The following is an 18,434-nucleotide window of genomic DNA, read 5'->3' on the forward strand; positions in this document are numbered from 1 at the left end:
CTTAATTTTGGGGACTTTAGAGGCTCCGAAATGCCCTGAAAATTTGCCATAACCGGCGAAGCGGGTTACGAGGTGATAGAGCACTTCACGAGCTTTCCGGCGCTTCAAACGGTTCGTCAATCGGACACCCGGTTCTCAAGTTATGGCCTCCGGAAGTTTGTACTCCTGAAATAGGAAAAATAATTTGTATCGAATACATAAATGAGCTGTAAAAGGGAGTGACACGTGTTGATGCGTGCTTTAACATGTCATAGAAGGGAGATAAGGTCGGCTACACCTTATTGGGTGGTTTTAGCCCATGGTTTTGTAATACCGTTTGACGGTTTCTTGTATTGTATCTCCTATTTATGAGGTGTGTGAGATAGAGGTTGTGTGTAAGAGTCTTATGGCTATTGAGTTGCCTCTGAATCTCTGATTAGTGCTACTCCTGCGAAGAGCTTGCTCTGCAAGTATTTTGTAATCTGTTTTTGATTGCTGAATAAAATATTGAGCTGCTTTTGGAGGGTGGGGTTTTTCTCCCGAAAGGGTTTTCCCCACGTAAATCATTGTGTTGTGGTATGATTGTTATTATATCTATTTCTATTTTCTGTAACTGTTGTAACGATCTGAAAAGTTTTGCATTACCCTCCTCTTAAGGTTAGTGTAGGAAGTTGTTTCCGCTACTTTACTTCCTTACAAGTGGTATCAGAGCCTGATCACCTTTGGTTTCAATTGTGGGCAGTTGGGTTTTTTGAACTAATCCAGATTTGAGTGGGAGCTTGTGCAGAAGACACTTTTTGATCCTGTTGCAGGAATATTCAGATAGCGAGTTCGTCAGGGAGAATAGAGGTGGAGAAATTTAATGGAAGTAATTTTGAGATGTGGAAGCTGAAGATGGAAGATCTGCTAATAGATCGAGATCTTTGGGATGCTGTTGATGCGAATGTCCAAAGGCCCTCAGATCCTACTGCGGCAGCTCAGTATGATGTTATGGACCGAAAAGCCAAGGGTCTAATCAGACTGTGCCTGGCAGACTCTGTTCTAATCAATGTCCATGAAGAAAACTCTGCAAAGAAGCTATGGACTAAGCTTGGTGAGATGTATCAAGTGAAATCTTTATTAAATCAAATTTTCTTAAGAAAGAAATTGTATTCCTTGAAGATGGAAGAGGGTGGACGAATTGCAGACCACCTAGAAGCATTCAATATGATTGTGGCTCAATTAGTATCCGTCGGTGTTAAGATGGACGAGGAGGAGAAATGTCAGATCTTGCTTTGTTCTTTGCCTGATTCGTGGGATTCTCTTGTTATGGCTATCGGTAGTACTTCTGTTGTTTTGAAATCTGAAGACGTGGTGGGTGCCCTACTCGGTGAAGAGATGAGAAGGAAGGTATCCATCAGTTCAAAGGAAGCCCTAACCGTTCGTGGAAGACCTAAGGAGAAAGGCAAGAAGAATGAGAAGCGCGGCAAGTCCAAATCCAAAGGGAGATCGAAATCTCCTGGAAAGTCCAAAGTCATTTGCTGGAATTGCGGTAAACCGGGTCACATCCGTAAGGACTGCAAAGAAGAAAAGAAGAAGAAAAAGAAAAAGTTCGATTCTGATTCTGAGTCCGACAAGGAAGATGGCGATGCATTTATTGCGGCTTTGGCGACTCATGCAGGTAATGATGCCTGGCTAATTGACTCAGGTGCATCTTTTCATATGACTTCCAATAGAGATTGGTTTTCTGAATATGAAGGATTTAATGGAGGTAAGGTGTACTTGGGTGATGATTCACAACTAGACATTGTTGGTCGAGGTAAAGTTAGAATCAGGTTTTCTGATGGTAGAATAAAAAGGATTAATGGTGTGCTGCATATCCCTGGATTAAAATGAAACCTGTTATCTGTGAGCAAACTGATAGATGCAGGTGTGCAGGTAGTCTTTTCTGAAGAAGGATGTAAGATGATTAAGGGTGCTATGGTAGTTGCTAGAGGTGTCAGGTTTGGCACTTTGTATAAGCTTGAAGCATACACTATTGAGTGTAATAGCACTTCTGTAAAAAGTAAATCTGCGGATACTTCACTGGAAGATTTGAAGGTTTCACCTTCAGCAGATGGAAATGGTTTTTGGGTACCTAAGGGTGCTCTTTCGTCTGAAGCAAAGTTACCTGCAGAGAAGACTATGTTATGGCACCAGAGACTTGGCCACATTGGAGAAAAGGGTCTAAGGACCTTGAAAAATAAAAACCTTGTTGAAGGTTTGAATGACTGTAACCTTGACTTTGATTTCTGTGAGCATTGCATTTATGGAAAACAAAACCGCGTTCAGTTTTACTCGAGTTCTCATAAAACTTGTGGTGTTTTGGATCTTATCCATTCTGATGTGTTTGGTCCAGTAGATGTCTCTTCGATTGGAAAATCCACATATTATGTTTCATTTATTGATGATTTTAGTAGAAGGACATGGGTTTATTTTCTAAAGAGTAAATCTGAAGTTTTTAGTCGTTTTAAAGAATTTAAAGCAATGGTTGAGTTGCAGACTGGAAAGAAAATAAAATGTTTGAGAACTGATAATGGCGGTGAGTTTTGCTCTAATGATTTTGATAGATTCTGTAAAGACTGTGGAATTAACAGGCAGAAGACAACTCCGTATTCTCCACAGCAGAATGGAGTTGCAGAAAGAATGAACAGGACACTGATGGAAAAGGCTAGGAGTATGTTGAGTGGTGCTGGTCTTGAACAAAATTTTTGGGCTGAAGCTGTTGCCACTGCTTGCTACCTGATTAACAGGTCTCCTACATCAGCTCTTGTTGATAAAACGCCTATGGAAGCATGGTCAGGTCACAAGCCTTCATTGAGACATCTTAGAGTTTTTGGTTGCGAGGCATATGCACAAGTGCCAAAGGAGAAGCGAACAAAGTTGGAGAACAAGGCTGTGAAATGTATCTTCATCGGGTATAGTTATGGTGTGAAAGGATACAAGCTTTGGGACCCTGTTGCACAAAAGGTAATTCACAGTAGAAGTGTTATTTTTAGAGAAATTAAGTCTCCTTCTGTTACATTGCAGCCAGAACAGACTAAAAAAGAAGATGTGATTCAACTTCCTTCTACACCTGAAAGAGTTGAATCAAGACCCCTAGATAGGCAAGAATTTGAGGAGAGCTCGTCTAGCTCTGAATCTTCAGAAGAGGAGGAAGAACCTCCAACTCAGCTTGTTCGAAGGTCTACAAGACATAGACAACCACCTGAAAGGTATTCACCTGATGATTGGAGATGTATTTTTGCTCTGAATACTAGTGTGGATGAACCGAAATCTGTAGAAGAGGCATTAGGTATGAATGATGCATAATCCTGGAAGATTGCTATGGAGGAAGAAATGGCAGCTTTGAAAAAGAATGATACATGGGATCTTGTACCATTGCCTGAAGGACGAAAACCTGTTGGTTGTAAATGAGTGTTCAAGAAAAAGATTGGTTCAGATGGAAGCATTGAGAAGTATAAAGCAAGGTTGGTTGCAAAAGGCAACTCTTAGGTTGAGGGTGTTGATTACGGTGAGATATTTTCTCCTGTTGCAAAAATGACGTCCATTAGATTTTTGCTTTCTATTGCTACTGCTTATGATTTAGAAGTTGAACAAATGGATGTGAAAACTGCTTTCCTTCATGGTGATTTGGAGGAAGACATTTATATGACACAGCCAGAGCACTATGTGGTGAAAGGCAAAAGTAATTTGGTCTGTAAATTGAAGAAATCTTTGTATGGCCTCAAACAAAGTCCTAGGATGTGGTACCAGAAATTTGATACATATGTGTTGAGTTTGGGATTTGAACGTTCTAAATCAGATCACTGCATTTATTATAAATCTTATGGTGATCATTTCTTATTTATTGCATTGTATGTTGATGATATGTTATTCATTGGTAAAGGGAAAGGTATGATTTCAGAACTGAAGTCTCAGCTCGCTGCTAAATTTGAAATGAAAGATCTTGGTGCAGCAAAGCACATTCTTGGGATGGAAATTAGAAGAGATAGGGCGAACAGAAAGCTATGGCTAGGCCAGAGTAAGTATGTGAATTCAGTGTTACAGAGGTTCAACATGCAGAATTGTAGACCATTGAGTGTTCCTTTTACAGTTGGAACGAAACTATCTGTTTCAGATTGTCCTACATCCCCATTGGAGATGGAAGACATGAGCAGAGTGCCTTACCAGAGTGTAGTTGGAAGCTTGATGTATGCTATGGTCTGTACTAGACCAGATATTGCCCAAGCAGTGGGAGTACTTTCTAGATATATGTCTAATCCTGGTAGAGTTCATTGGGATGCAGTCAAAAGAGTCTTCAGATATTTGAAGGGTACTTCAGAGTATTCTTTGTGTTATCATGGTAATTCAGTTGGAGACATGACTTCCCTTGATATCCATGGTTATGTAGATTCAGATTGGGCAGGTGATATTGATAGCAGAAGATTCACCAGTGCTTATGTGTTTACTTTGTTTGGTGGTGCAATTAGTTGGATGAGTAAGCAACAGGCTGTGGTTGCTTTATCCACTACTGAAGCAGAGTATATGGCAGCTACTCATGCTTGTAAAGAGGCCATTTGGCTTAAGAGACTGTGTTCGGATATTGGAATAAAACAAGGTACAGTGACAGTTTACTGTGACAGTCAGAGTGCAATTAGCCTAGCTAAGAACCCGACATTTCATGCCCGGACCAAACATATTGATGTTCAGTATCATTTTGTTAGAGATATGGTCGAAGATGGTAGGGTGAAGCTGGTTAAGGTGGACACTTTGATGAATGTTGCAGATGCTTTAACTAAGGCTGTGAGCACAGAGAAGTTCAGATGGTGTTCAGAGTCTATGGGCCTTATGGCTCCTAGCAATTGATTCATTGTGTTGACATTCCCTTCCGCTCATGCAAGGTGTTCGACAAGTGGGAGATTTGTTGGGAAAAATGGTGTCTCAACCTTGCATTTATGCGAGGTTACTATTTATAGTAAGTTTTTATTTGAGCACAAAATGGTGCGAAACTCTCCCTGAAGCTTCTGGTTGGCTAGATAAGCATTCCGGTAAAGTTGCGTCGCAAGGTCACAGCTAGTTTTGAAGATATTAAAGTTTTCGTCTTGGAGGGGTGCAATAAAATGTTTAAACTTAATTTTGGGGACTTTAGAGGCTCTGAAATGCCTTGAAAAGTTTCCGTAACCGGCGAAGCGGGTTACGAGGTGATAGAGCCCTTCACGAGCTTTCCGGCGCTTCAAACGGTTCGTCAATCGGACACCCGGTTCTCAAGTTATGGCCTCCGGAAGTTTGTACTCCTGAAATAGGAAAAATAATTTGTATCGAATACATAAATGAGCTGTAAAAGGGAGCGAAACGTGTTGATGCGTGCTTTAACATGTCATAGAAGGGAGATAAGGTCGGCTACACCTTATTGGGTGGTTTTAGCCCATGGTTTTGTAATACCGTTTGACGGTTTCTTGCATTGTATCTCCTATTTATGAGGTGTGTGAGATAGAGGTTGTGTGTAAGAGTCTTATGGCTATTGAGTTGCCTCTGAATCTCTGATTAGTGCTACTCCTGCGAAGAGCTTGCTCTGCAAGTATTTTGTAATCTGTTTTTGATTGCTGAATAAAATATTGAGCTGCTTTTGGAGGGTGGGGTTTTTCTCCCGAAAGGGTTTTCCCCACGTAAATCATTGTGTTGTGGTATGATTGTTATTATATCTATTTCTATTTTCTGTAACTGTTGTAACGATCTGAAAAGTTTTGCATTACCCTCCTCTTAAGGTTAGTGTAGGAAGTTGTTTCCGCTACTTTACTTCCTTACAAGTAGAACTACAAGTAGCTCTAGTAACCCTAGGTTCTTCTCTTTCTAACTTTTTCTTTTTCTTAGATGGGCCCTCTTTAGTGCTTTCTACCTCCCTGTCTGTTCTTTTCGTTTTCTTTTTAGAGGGTTCCCGTTTCTCAATGTTTAGACTTTTTAATATGGGTCCCTTCTGTTGGGATCCAAGACCGCTGAGAGGGTTGGGGGGGTGAATCAGTGTTCTACCGGTATGAACAATTTTTATCCTTTTATACCATACACATAAACCGGTAAACAAATAAACATATAACAAGAAGCAAATAAACCATCCACATAAATGAACACCATAACACACAAATTTATATGTGGAAAACCTCAAAGAGGAAAAACCACGGTGGGATTTGTGACCCATAATATCAGTTCACTGGCCATATGAAAAGATATTAGATATAATAGGGGTCTGCACATGCAGGAAGGCACACTGCCTAGAACATATTGCTCATCACTAAAGAGCCTCATTGACTACAAGCTTTCTGCTAAAGTAACTTACTGAAAATGAACTCAAGAATGCATCTGCTATGCCAAATAGAGTGCCAGTTCTAGCTCTGCCCTGTATCGGTTTATAAACCCTGAACTACTACCGGTATCTCTTCTCCTCCAAGAGTGCTTTTCCAAGCTATCTATAGATCATTACATGATATAACATTCACATACAAAATGATCTTCATACATATATTTTGCATTATACTGTTTGCTATATTCTCCTATATCCACATATTTCTTATTACTCAAAATAACCTAGCAGACTGACCTATATACCCATTACAAATAATATGCCTTATATCAACTTACAATACATATACAAAATATATTCAATGTCGGCCTTGACAATAATTACAAAATAATTAACTAAGTAAATCCTCGATATCGGCTTCCAATGAAGTATTGATGGTGGTACCGATGCCGCCTTGAATGCTCCAAAGTCGGTATTTGCCGGTATATCCCTCCTAGTGCCGGTATATGACTTCCATCTGATCTTGTTACCATCAATGACAACAAAATGAATCCAATGAGTGTCAATTGCCAACAATCTCCCCCTTTGGCATTGATGACAACACTCATGTGAAAAATGGATTCCATGCCAGTATGCTCCCCCTAAGCAATACATTCCATATGATATCCTGATATCCTTCCCATGTGTTTGTATCTGGTATTCTCTAATATTTTTCACATATATGCATACCCCCCCTTTGACATTAATACAAAAGACCGGTGAAAGAATTGAAAGAATTTCAGAACAAAAGAATAAATGAATACTGTTAGTTTCATCGGAGCTTAATCATCTTCAAGATTTCTGGGTATGCCTTTTGCAATAACTGAAGATATGTATCCCAACCGGTTTTGAAAGTATCGAAAATGGATGCTAGTCCACTTAGTAAGTGGGCAAGTGTTTCCTTCTCTTGGACATCTGCCGGTGTGGGTTTAGCTATCATGTCCGTGCACTCTCTCTTATGAACACCCAATGAATCTAATCTAGGACTTACCAGTCCTCTTAGACTTCTTGCTCTTAGCATGATTTTATCTCTCTCGTTCTCAAAAGCAAAAATTTGGTTCTCCAAGGAAAAAATTTGTCCATCAATAGATGTGGTCAGTGCAGTCAATCCATCAAAAGAATTAGCAATGTTAGCTATCTTATCACATAAATCCTTTAATCTGCTATCTACATTAGCCGTAAGAATTTCCATGTTACAACACACTTTGTAGATATTTGTACATTGTTTTAAACAAACCTCAATAGGAATAAGTTTTCCCTCAATTTTCTTGTTCTCTATTTCTATAATCTGATAAAAAACTATTCTTTTAGCTGCTGTGAATTTATCCAAAGCCTGTCGGCCTCCAATCTGCCTTAGAGATTGAAAATTGTTAGAGATATGCTCTGTTAGAGTCTTGAGCCTACCGAAAGGGCTTGCTCCATCTTCAATATGACAGTCATGTATTAATCTGTGCAACATTGTGGCCGATTGATAAATTATTCCTTTATCTGCAATACCTTCCTTCAGTAATTTTTGAGTAGCCATCATCATCAATTCAGTTGGACTCAACTCAGAGACTAATTTCTTCTCAACCCGAGAAGTGTCAATTGCCAAAACCTTTGCTGGGGAATCAATTTTAACTACTGACATGGAATTAGTTGCTTTTATCTTGTCCATCTCAACCTCTTTTGCACTGGTGGCTTCGCCACTAGGTGCAGTGTCAGTTACTGCCGGTGGAGTATTATCCACAGTATTTACAGTGTCCTGTATATTGCCTTGCTAAAAAATGGTCTGTGCCGGTACAGGTTGCACACTCTCCTTAACTGCTAGTTGTGTCTGAATATCTATAGTTATTGCTGGTTGTGTCAAAATTGGAGTTGAGCTGCCCAAAATACCTTTCCCCTTTGATTTGTCAGGAATGGTGGAAGTTGTTTCCCTTGCAAATTCTTCTTGAGATGTGAGAAAATCTGGGTTTTTCTTAAAGAATTTGGTCCATCCCTTACTAATCTCATTTATCACCTCATTTACTCTCCCCATTATAAGGCTTATCTGTCGGGGTTTACTATTGAAAACTGTCCTATTTGTAGTATCTATGCATCTTTTCATTTCTTCATTATTTACAACACCACACATTTCCAAAAGTGCTACTTTCTTAATCTCCCTATCTCTCTTGACAACGCCAAGTCTTATAGCCTCAAGTTTATTATACAAGGATAAAGGTATCTCCTTCAAAATTTCAACTAAGGCTTTCTTATAAATGTCTATATACAACAAAATAGCCTCTTCTAATTCATTTTGCTCATTCTCTTCTAAATCTTCATAATACTTTGATACATTTTTCAATATTCTATCTTTTTTAATTTCATCAATAAGATCTGCATAGGTCATTGTGGTCTTACCAGTTTCAGTATTATCACCCTTCTTTTTGCTTGTGGTTGCCGGTGTGACTGGTTTCCTCTTTTGCATAGGCTTCCTTGTTGCTGGTGGAGGTGTAGTAGGCTTAGTTGCCTTTCTAACAAGTCTCCTCCTAGGCTCTGCCTTCTTCTGATCTACCGGTGGTTGTACTACATTCTTCCTTTGTACCCTTCTGAAAGCCAGAGGTTCATTATCCTCAAAATTAGAATAAGAAGTGATAGGGGAAATGTGAACTTGTGGCTTCTTCACTTTTGCAGTACCAACCTCTGTCGGTTTAGCTTCCTGTTTTGATCTTGAACCCAATTGAGTGTCTATCTTATAAATTACATCTTGTACATATGTAGACATCTTTTCTATTTTCTTCTCTCTTCTCTTCCTGTTAAAACTGGCTTTCACTTCAAGATCCTTCTCTCCTATTGTACCAAAATGCTCTGTTTTATCATCTAATGGGGCATCTAACAACATTTTTGCATAGAGTTCAAAAATGCTATCATCCACCTCATATCCAAGCTCTGTCACCCATATTGTCCTTGGTTCAACTGCTTCCATAAGAGTTTCATAAGTTTTTACCATAAAATAGATATCAGTGGAATACTTCTCCATAATGTTCTTTGATATTCTCTCCCTTTGCCTCATGTTTTCTTGGAATGTCTTGAAATACCCCCAAAGTTTCTCATCTCTACCGGTACCAAGACCGGTAATTGCTTCCTTAATCTGCATACCTACCAGTATGTCATGAGCCCAACATTTCTTCCCTAGACCGGGTAGCTCATTCAAGAAGTAAAGCATTAAACAAACAATCAAATTTCCATATCTAAAAGTGCCTTTCTTGATTCCTTTTATCTTACCAAGGTTCAACATCAATTCACTCCTCATCCATTCACATAAATCATACTTCACATTGATCCTTAGCATCTGATATGCAACATGAATGCATGAAATAGCAACATAATTCAATCAGTTGGATTGAGTTACCTTGTAACCTATTATCATGCTTGCAAATTTTACATTAGTATCGATGATTGTGCTTATCCTCAGTGATTTGCTATCAGACATTGCACCAGTGAGTTTTTCGACCTCATTATTAGAAAATTTCTTGCCAGGTTCTTGTCCAACTTTGGGTAAGCCAATGACTGCTTGAATATCCTCCTTCATGATCATGTAAGGCCTATCTAGCCAAATAAATTCGTTGTGAACCCTGATCAGAACGTATTTGATAACCTCATCTTTGAATTTCGGTATGTACATGAATACCAGTTAACCCTAGATCCTCAATTGCTTTGTATTCTAGTTTGATGGTTCTGGAGTCTCCCAGTATCACAGATTGATACATTCTTTTGATGTCCTCTGTGCCCAAATCCTCTAGGGTGCAGTGAATGTATGCCCTCACATCTTCAACATACATTACACCGTCAGGAACCTTAGTAAATGCTCCTGCCGAGTCTTCCTTTTTAGCAATTTCAGGAACCTCCTTAAATACTGGCCTTAGCCTATCCTTGACTTTGACAATGGTGGGATTTGCAATGAAAGTAGGAGCTGAAGATCCAGATGCCATTTCGAAAAATACCTGAAAGTGAACACCGGACTGCTTCAGACAACTGCTTGAAATCCTTTCACAATGCTTTTGCTCACTCTTAACTCACCTTTTCTTCGCTTTGAATGCTTAAATAATTGGTGAGTGAAAATGATTTCACTTACCCCCTTTTATCAACAAATAAAACCCTAATTTTCTGTAATAAATGCTTCACCAACATCCCTACGGATGCTGGTTCCACAGTCATGTGCTGGGTGAACCTTCATCGATGATGAACACAACTCTCTAAATGTCTTCCAGATCTCCTTAGATCTCTTCCGGGGTAATATATAAAATTTAGCAGTGACTTTGCCAACCCCTAAGGCTTATGCCTCAGTTACTGGTGGAATTTCTTGCCAATGGAGGAATACCCTGTTCTACCGGTGGAGTTATCGGTGTAGATCCATCTCCACTTGGTTCTTCAGATTTTCTAACCCATCTCTTGGTGTGATCTTGTTGTATTTCATCTACCTTCTTCTTTCCTTTCTCATTATCTTTATCATTATTAATCGGTTGAGTCTTGCTTCTGCAATAGTTAGCAATATGACCTATTTTGTTGTATGCATAGCATGTAACATTATTCTTTTGAACTGCGTTGACATATTTGGTATCATTTCTTGACCTACAATGATTAGAAAAATGTCCAAACTTTCCACATGCATGACATTTAACATTCATTCTACAATGTTTTGATCTATGACCATATTTCTTGCAATTTGTGCATTAACCGGGAACAGAATTGTAGTTTTGATTTGCTTTATTTCTACATTGTTTAGCCATATGCCCAAATTTGTTGCAAACAAAACATCTACCATTGAAATTATAAGCATTAGATTACCTTACCAGTTTCCTCTGTTCTGATGAGTTCTACATACCAGTTGTCTGATCTTCATTTGTAGTACCAGAGCTTTCACCTTGTACAAATCCAAGTCCACTAGAATCATCAATCTATCTTTGTATTTTCAATAAGTCATCCAACTGTGCAACACTGATCCTAAACTTTTCTTTATAGTCACTTGCAGTAGTAAGATCATCTCTCAGAGTAGTTATTTGTCTTTCAAGTTCTTGTTCATTGTTCTAGGAGTGTGCCAAATTAGTTCTCAACAAATTATTCTCATGAGTCAATCTGCCATATTCATCAAATTTGTTGTTCAGAGATATAACAAGATTATCTTCCTTCTTCTTTCTGTGCTCAATATTTTTTGATAACCTCATAGTCAGATCTTGCATTTCATTCTTCATGAGCATGTTTGCTTGACTTAGTTTTTGACATTGTTCCTTAAGAGCATTCTTCTCCTCATCATTCGGTTTTTGCAAAAGTTATTTTCTCTTGGCTTGAGCAGATGATAACCTTTCTTGCAGGATAAGAATGAATTCATTTGCAAAATTCAACTCTTCTTGCAATTTCAAGTTCTTCATCCTTTCAACATCATAATCCTCAAGAGCCATCTCAAGTTGCTTCTCCATAGCCATTTTCAAAGATTCTAGTTTCAGGATCTTCCTCAAGCTGTTAAACTTCTTTCAAGGTACCAAACTCTGATACCAATTGTTGGGATCCAAGAACACTGAGAGGGGGGGGGGGGTGAATCAGTGTTCTGCCGATATGAACAATTTTTATCCTTTTATACCATACACATATAAACTGATAAACAAATAAACATATAACAAGAAGCAAATAAACCATCCACATAAATGAACACCATAACACACATAATTTATACGTGGAAAACCTCAAAGAGGAAAAACCATGGTGGGATTTGTGACCCACAATATCAGTTCACTGGCCATATGAAAATATATTACATATAATAGGGGCCTGCACATGTATGAAGACAAACTGCCTAGAGCATACTGCTCATCACTAAAGAGCCTCATTGACTACAAGCTTTCTGCTAAAGTATATTATTGAAAATGAACTCAAGAATGCATCTGCTATGCCAAATAGAGTTCTGTTTCTGGCTCTTCTTTGTACCGGTTCATAAACCCTGATCTACTACCAGTATCTCTTCTCCTCCAAGAATGCTTTTCCAAGCTATCTACAGATCATTGCATGATATAACATTCACATATAAAATTATCTTCATACATATATTTCACATTGTACAGTTTTGCTATATTCTCCTATATCCATACATTTCCTATTACTCAAAATAACCTAGACTGACCTATATACCCATTACAAATAATATGCCTTATGTCGGCTTACAATACATTTACAAAAGATATTCAATGCCGGCCTTGACAATAATTACAAAATGATTTATTAAGTAAATCCTCCTTGATGTCGGCTTCCAATGAAGTATTGATGTCGGTGCCGATGTAGCCTTGAATGCTCCAAAGCCAGTATTTGCCGGTGTATGCCTCCTGGTGCCGGTATATGACTTCCATCCGATCTTGTTGCCATCAATGACAACAAAATGAATCCAATGAGTGTCAATTTCCAACACCTTCTTTTCCTTTTTGATGGGCGATGATAAAAATTCTAACAACTTTTCCCTTCTGACTCTTTCTTTAGAAAATATTGTTTTACAATGAGATGAATTAGACTAGGGTATTTTATATGACCATCTTTATCTTTCACCCTATCTATCATGACAAAAAAATTGTGAAAATAAAAAAGAGGGTTTACTCGAGCCTTAGGTTTGGTATTAGCATACCTCAAGTGAATCAACAGTCGCATTCCCAGGCCAAACACTTTGCCATATTGCCCTTCAAAGGTGAAAAATTTCATGAGCCAAAGTACGGTTGTCTTCCATGGCTCTTCCAATTTGCTTCTGTTTGTACCTTTGGTATTCCCTTTATGAATTTGTAGCTCAAGTTGTCTTTCATTTTCTTCATGAAATGAATTAATCACTTCCTCAAAATTAATGTGACCCTTGTTTATTAGTTCTCCTTTAGCCAAAATTTTAGAGATTTCACTTATTACTTGAGGTGTTACCTCAATTACTTCTCCTCTTACTTTGGTAACGTTAACATGAAAATTCTGCACAAGTTCATCTATAATTCTTGGGTCAAACCCCTCATACATTTTTTATGAATTTTAGCCAACCCACTTGCTCCAAAAGCCTCTTTGTTTCTAGGTCTAGACTGAATTTTTTTGGCTCTGCGATTCTCTTGTTCCGCATTTTGTCAGAAAATTTTGCTCTCTACACTACACTTGAGCTTAGATTCTAAAACAAGAAATTCTAATGAAATAGTTTCTGTCCTCACAAATAGAAATTATTCAAAAAGTGGCAATTAATTGCACATTCTTTACTGCATTAAATTTTACATTAAGTCACACGATTGCACGCCATCATTTCATACTTTGCTCAAGATTTGATGAATTGGCGATGATCACAAAAATATGCTTAATACCATCATAATCATTACTACCTTCTTAAATTCGAATTGACATATGACATCAATATGATTTATCCTTATCTCTCCATTTAAAATTAATTTTTTTTAATAAAATTGCAATTAATAAGTTGGCGGAAACTTATGCAAACAAATTTTATCACTCCTACCTTATATTTACAAAATTAAAAGACTTGATATTTTAAACATAATACTCATGAGAAATGTTTACCTTTTTGACTATTCCATGTATATTGGTCAGGAGACATCATGTAGGACCCATCATTTTGCTACTAAAAAGAAAGCGACATAATGATCAGGAGCCATCAGGAGCATAAATATCAATTTATCAGTAATAAAAATGACAATCTGATTAGGAGTTACTCAAGGCTCTTTTTGCATGGACCAATCAAACATTAAATAAAGAGACAAATTCCATTATTTCAGCATCAGGGAACATCAGGAGCAAGGAAGGCATTAGTTTAGCAAAAGAATTATTTCTGGATTCTTGAAAGCAATCATGAATTATCAGGAGCCATCAGGAGCAAATTGCAGTTGATACAAAAAAAGCCTCCATTTCTAGTTTTCAACTTTTTCCTTAGATATGAATCACCACTTCTGGTTTTCATTTCACGCCCGAGGTAGTCCACAATTTCTTGTTTTCAATCATCCTCGATTTTTTTTTTGATTTTTTGATTTTCAAAGATAAATTGCCATTTCTGGTTTTCATTCTATCTCCTTTATTATATCCTCTTGCTGGAATAATTTGGAATTAGATTTCATCACAAAAGTGATCTCCTCCATGATGAAGTGTTCTATCCTAGACTGTAGTTCTGAAAGAAACTCTTCTTTAGATGTCGGTTTATGATAAAACTTTAGTCGATGACCATTAAATAACATTACCTTCTTCTCACCATCAATAGGCACTAGTTGAACTACATCATTATCATAAACTTGATTGATTTCATAAGGTCCCAACCATCTTCTATGAAATTTCCCTTTAAATCTTGGAATCGAGAATCAAACAATAGTGCTCAGTCTCCCTTTTTGAACTGTCTGGAAACAATATGCTTGTCATGCCACATCTTCCTTTAATTTTGAATTATCTTTGTATGTTGCAGAGCTTCCATTCTTATTTCATCCAATCTATTTAACTGCAAAGTTTTGGCTTTCTTTGCTTCAATCAGATTAATTACAACTTCTCATGCTGTTCTTAATGTTTTTTATTCAAACTCAATTGGCATAACAAGAAATTTTCCATATACCAATTCATATAGGGAAAATCTTGTAGTAGTTTTCCATTTTATGTTGTAAGCCCAAACTGCTTCATCTAACCTATTTGACCAATTTGATTTCCTCAAAGAAACGGTCTTTGTGATGATATTTTTTAATTCACGATTGGTAAATTCCACTTGACCATTAGTTTGTGGATGATATGGAGAAGACTTCTGGTGTGTCATCTTATATTTATGCATGAAAACCTCCATCATAGTGGACATGAATTGAGGTCGTTGATCAGACACTATCTCCCTCAGAGCACCAGGAAAACAATTTTATCATCTTTAGCTACTTGCAATGCTCTCACTTCAACCCATTTTGTAACATAATTTGTGCAGACCAAAATGTAGTGGTATCCTCTGGAAGGAGGATCTATAGGTCCTATGAAGTTAATTCCCCACTTCTCAAATGGCTCAAGAACTATCCGAGGTTGAAAAGAGCCATCTCCATTGTTGTTGTTGGTTTTCTCATGCGTTGGCATTCATCACAATGTTTCACATAAAATAAAACATGCTTAGTCATAGAAGGCCAAAAGTAGTCCTTAATCATAGAAGGCCAAAAGTAGCGTGCTATTAAGATCTTATGAACTTCTGATCACTGAATAATGTCCTCCTTTTAGCTCATTATGACATGCATGTATAATCTCATAAACATCAATTTCTTGTACACACCTGTGAAGAACATGATCAAGACATATTTTAAACAAAAGACCATCAATCCATTGAAATTTGGAGCTTTCACGAATTAATCTTTTCTTTTGTTTAGGATTGAATTGACTAGGACACTTCCCTGTTACAAGATAATTTACAATATCACCAAACCAAGGTGATTGAATAGAAATGGAAAACATGTGTTCATCTGGAAAAGTATCATCCACTAGTTGATTATTCCCTTGCAAAACCATTCTTGAGAGAAAATCAGCTACAACATTGTCCTTACCTGAATTATCCACTATGGTTATATCAAATTCCTGCAAAAGCAACAACCATCTGATTATTAGACCTCCTACAACAGCTTCATTCATTAAATAACAAATGGTTGCATGATCTGTGTGGATAAAATTTTTATAACCTGTAATATAATGTCTAAACTTGTTTATTGCATATATAACCGCTAAAAATTCCTTCTCGGTGGTTGTGTAATTTTTCTTAGCTAGACTCAAATTATTACTAATATTGTATATAGCATGCATTGCTTCATTTTCATCCTTTTGTCTTGTTAGCAATTTTTCTTTCTACCTTTAGACCTAAGGGGATACACAACACCAGACTATGGGATTGGTAATCTAGGACATGAAATCAACACTATCTATATACCGAAAACAAGAAAATATAACTGAATAAAACTATGAAAGCCTTGTACTCTTCGAGCTCCACAAGACTCAAGAGGGTGATCCTATTGCAGGTTTGAAAATGATACTTATATAGATTAAACAACAGACTTATTTAAACAAGGTGGATAGTTGTTAGATGCATGAAAATGGGTGCTTGATATTTCACCACTACTTGAACATAATCCCATCTTCTCTTCAAAGTGCTGAGAACAAAAACTAAACTAAGCCTACTCCTAAAACATAAATGAAAAGGTTTGGAGAATATTTGGGACCAGTTGAATCTGAATATGCAAAGCATTAACCATTGCCAAAGAGAGGGCAACAGAGTCACAGGAAGAGCCACCTATGCTGTTACATTCAAACATGTTTTAAAGATCTTCTTAATGTTACTAAATTGTAATAACAAGACCACTGAGACAATATTAAATAACCATTCTTAGGAATCCATTTGGAAACACAAAAATCTCATTGCATTCATGAAAGCATTTATTCTACCCCTTGGATAGAGAGTAATCACAAAAAATACAACTCAAAACAACAAATGTGCTTGAAGATTGAAAATAATCCTTGATTATTTCAATCAAAGAAGTTTACATTCCAAAATGGAGACAATCATATGATAATATAAAACCATGAAACATATTTCAAAACACAAAAACTTCACAACATTAGGATTTCTTCATATATTTGAACCTAACTAAGAACACCTTACAATCATCTTTACACATATCTGTCTGCTTTAGCAGAAATTAGAGTTGGAACCCTTCAAAATGAGGAGAAAACATAATGAATAGACAAGAGAGAAGACCAAAAGAAAACCCTAGAATGCATCATAGAATGACACATGTCTTCAACTCTGCTGTCTTCAAATTCAAATCTGCACTTTCCCCTCCAAAATGGGTTTTTAACCTGCACTCTGAATTTGAATGTGACATCTGAGAAATATGGAAAAACTCCTTACAATCACTTATCACATTCAACCCTACCCATTAACCAAAAATTGCCCCACCTCTGCCAATCTCTGCAAACAGTCCACTTTTCTATTAATAAGAAAATACAAATTTTCGTGTTTGAATGCCTTGACTTTCTACATAAAATCTTTCTTTTTTAAAGAAAAGCAAAAATCCCCCCCTTTTTTGAAAGTGTCGTTGTCATTTTCCTCTTACTGGAGATACGCCACTTCTTTCATGCGACTCCTTTTGTGCCTTGTCACTTTCTTTTCTTTTCTATAACATCTATTCCCATTTGAAAATAACCCCCTCAGGTTTTCGCCATTCACAATCGCTCATGCTTCTTTGCAAAGTAATTTCACTCCTTGACCAACTATTTTTGCCATTATTCTACTAAGGGCAATCTTTTCAAGTTACAATATCTCTCCCTAGTGGATATTTTGTTGACTAATGCTGGCTCTACTTAGTTTAAAATATCCACTATGGAGCTCACTGCCAACATAGCCCTGCTCTTTTCAATCTTCATATTTTATGTGAGCAATACCATCCAGATAGCCTATACTTTGCAAGTAAAATATTCATCTCACCATTGTTTGCAACTGACCAACGCAAGCCACAAGTTGAGCATTGATAAAATCACCAGTAAATCAAGAAGACTTCGACCCTCTACAACCATATTCGATCATTTCCATCTTTTATTGCAGGCTTCCTCTACACACAAATAATATTGCACAACCCCTTTGCACCTATCCTGCTCCACGATATGTGGCTGGCCAATGCAATTTGTAGCCTTGATTTAAATTTATTTAATTTGATTTGGGAGGTTTTGCTGATCAAGTTTGCTCTTGTCGCTCCTTCCAGACATTGGTCACCGATTTCAATGGATTTGGGCTCTAAGAAGGCTCCTCAATGCAACCACGATGAGAATAAGGCTTATCACGTCTGTAATCAAGAAAAGAAATATCGTGCCCTATATTACTGGGCAACAAATACATTATTTCATAGACATTTCCAAACACACTGCAACCCACGACGTGCCACCCTTTGATCCATGCTGCACAATATCATCACCCATTTATCAACGACGCATTCAATGCTTCGAGCACATATTCAATGCGGGGTGTCATGTACACCATTGCCATGTAAAACCTGAACCTGCAAAACTCTTGATATGTCCCGCCGATGCTTCCACAACCTTCCTATGCATTGGATTTGAAAACTAACATATCTCTACTCCATAAACAAGGTCGACC

Source organism: Cryptomeria japonica, chromosome 6 (genome assembly GCF_030272615.1).
Source record: "Cryptomeria japonica chromosome 6, Sugi_1.0, whole genome shotgun sequence".
In the NCBI taxonomy this organism is placed as follows: domain Eukaryota; kingdom Viridiplantae; phylum Streptophyta; class Pinopsida; order Cupressales; family Cupressaceae; genus Cryptomeria; species Cryptomeria japonica.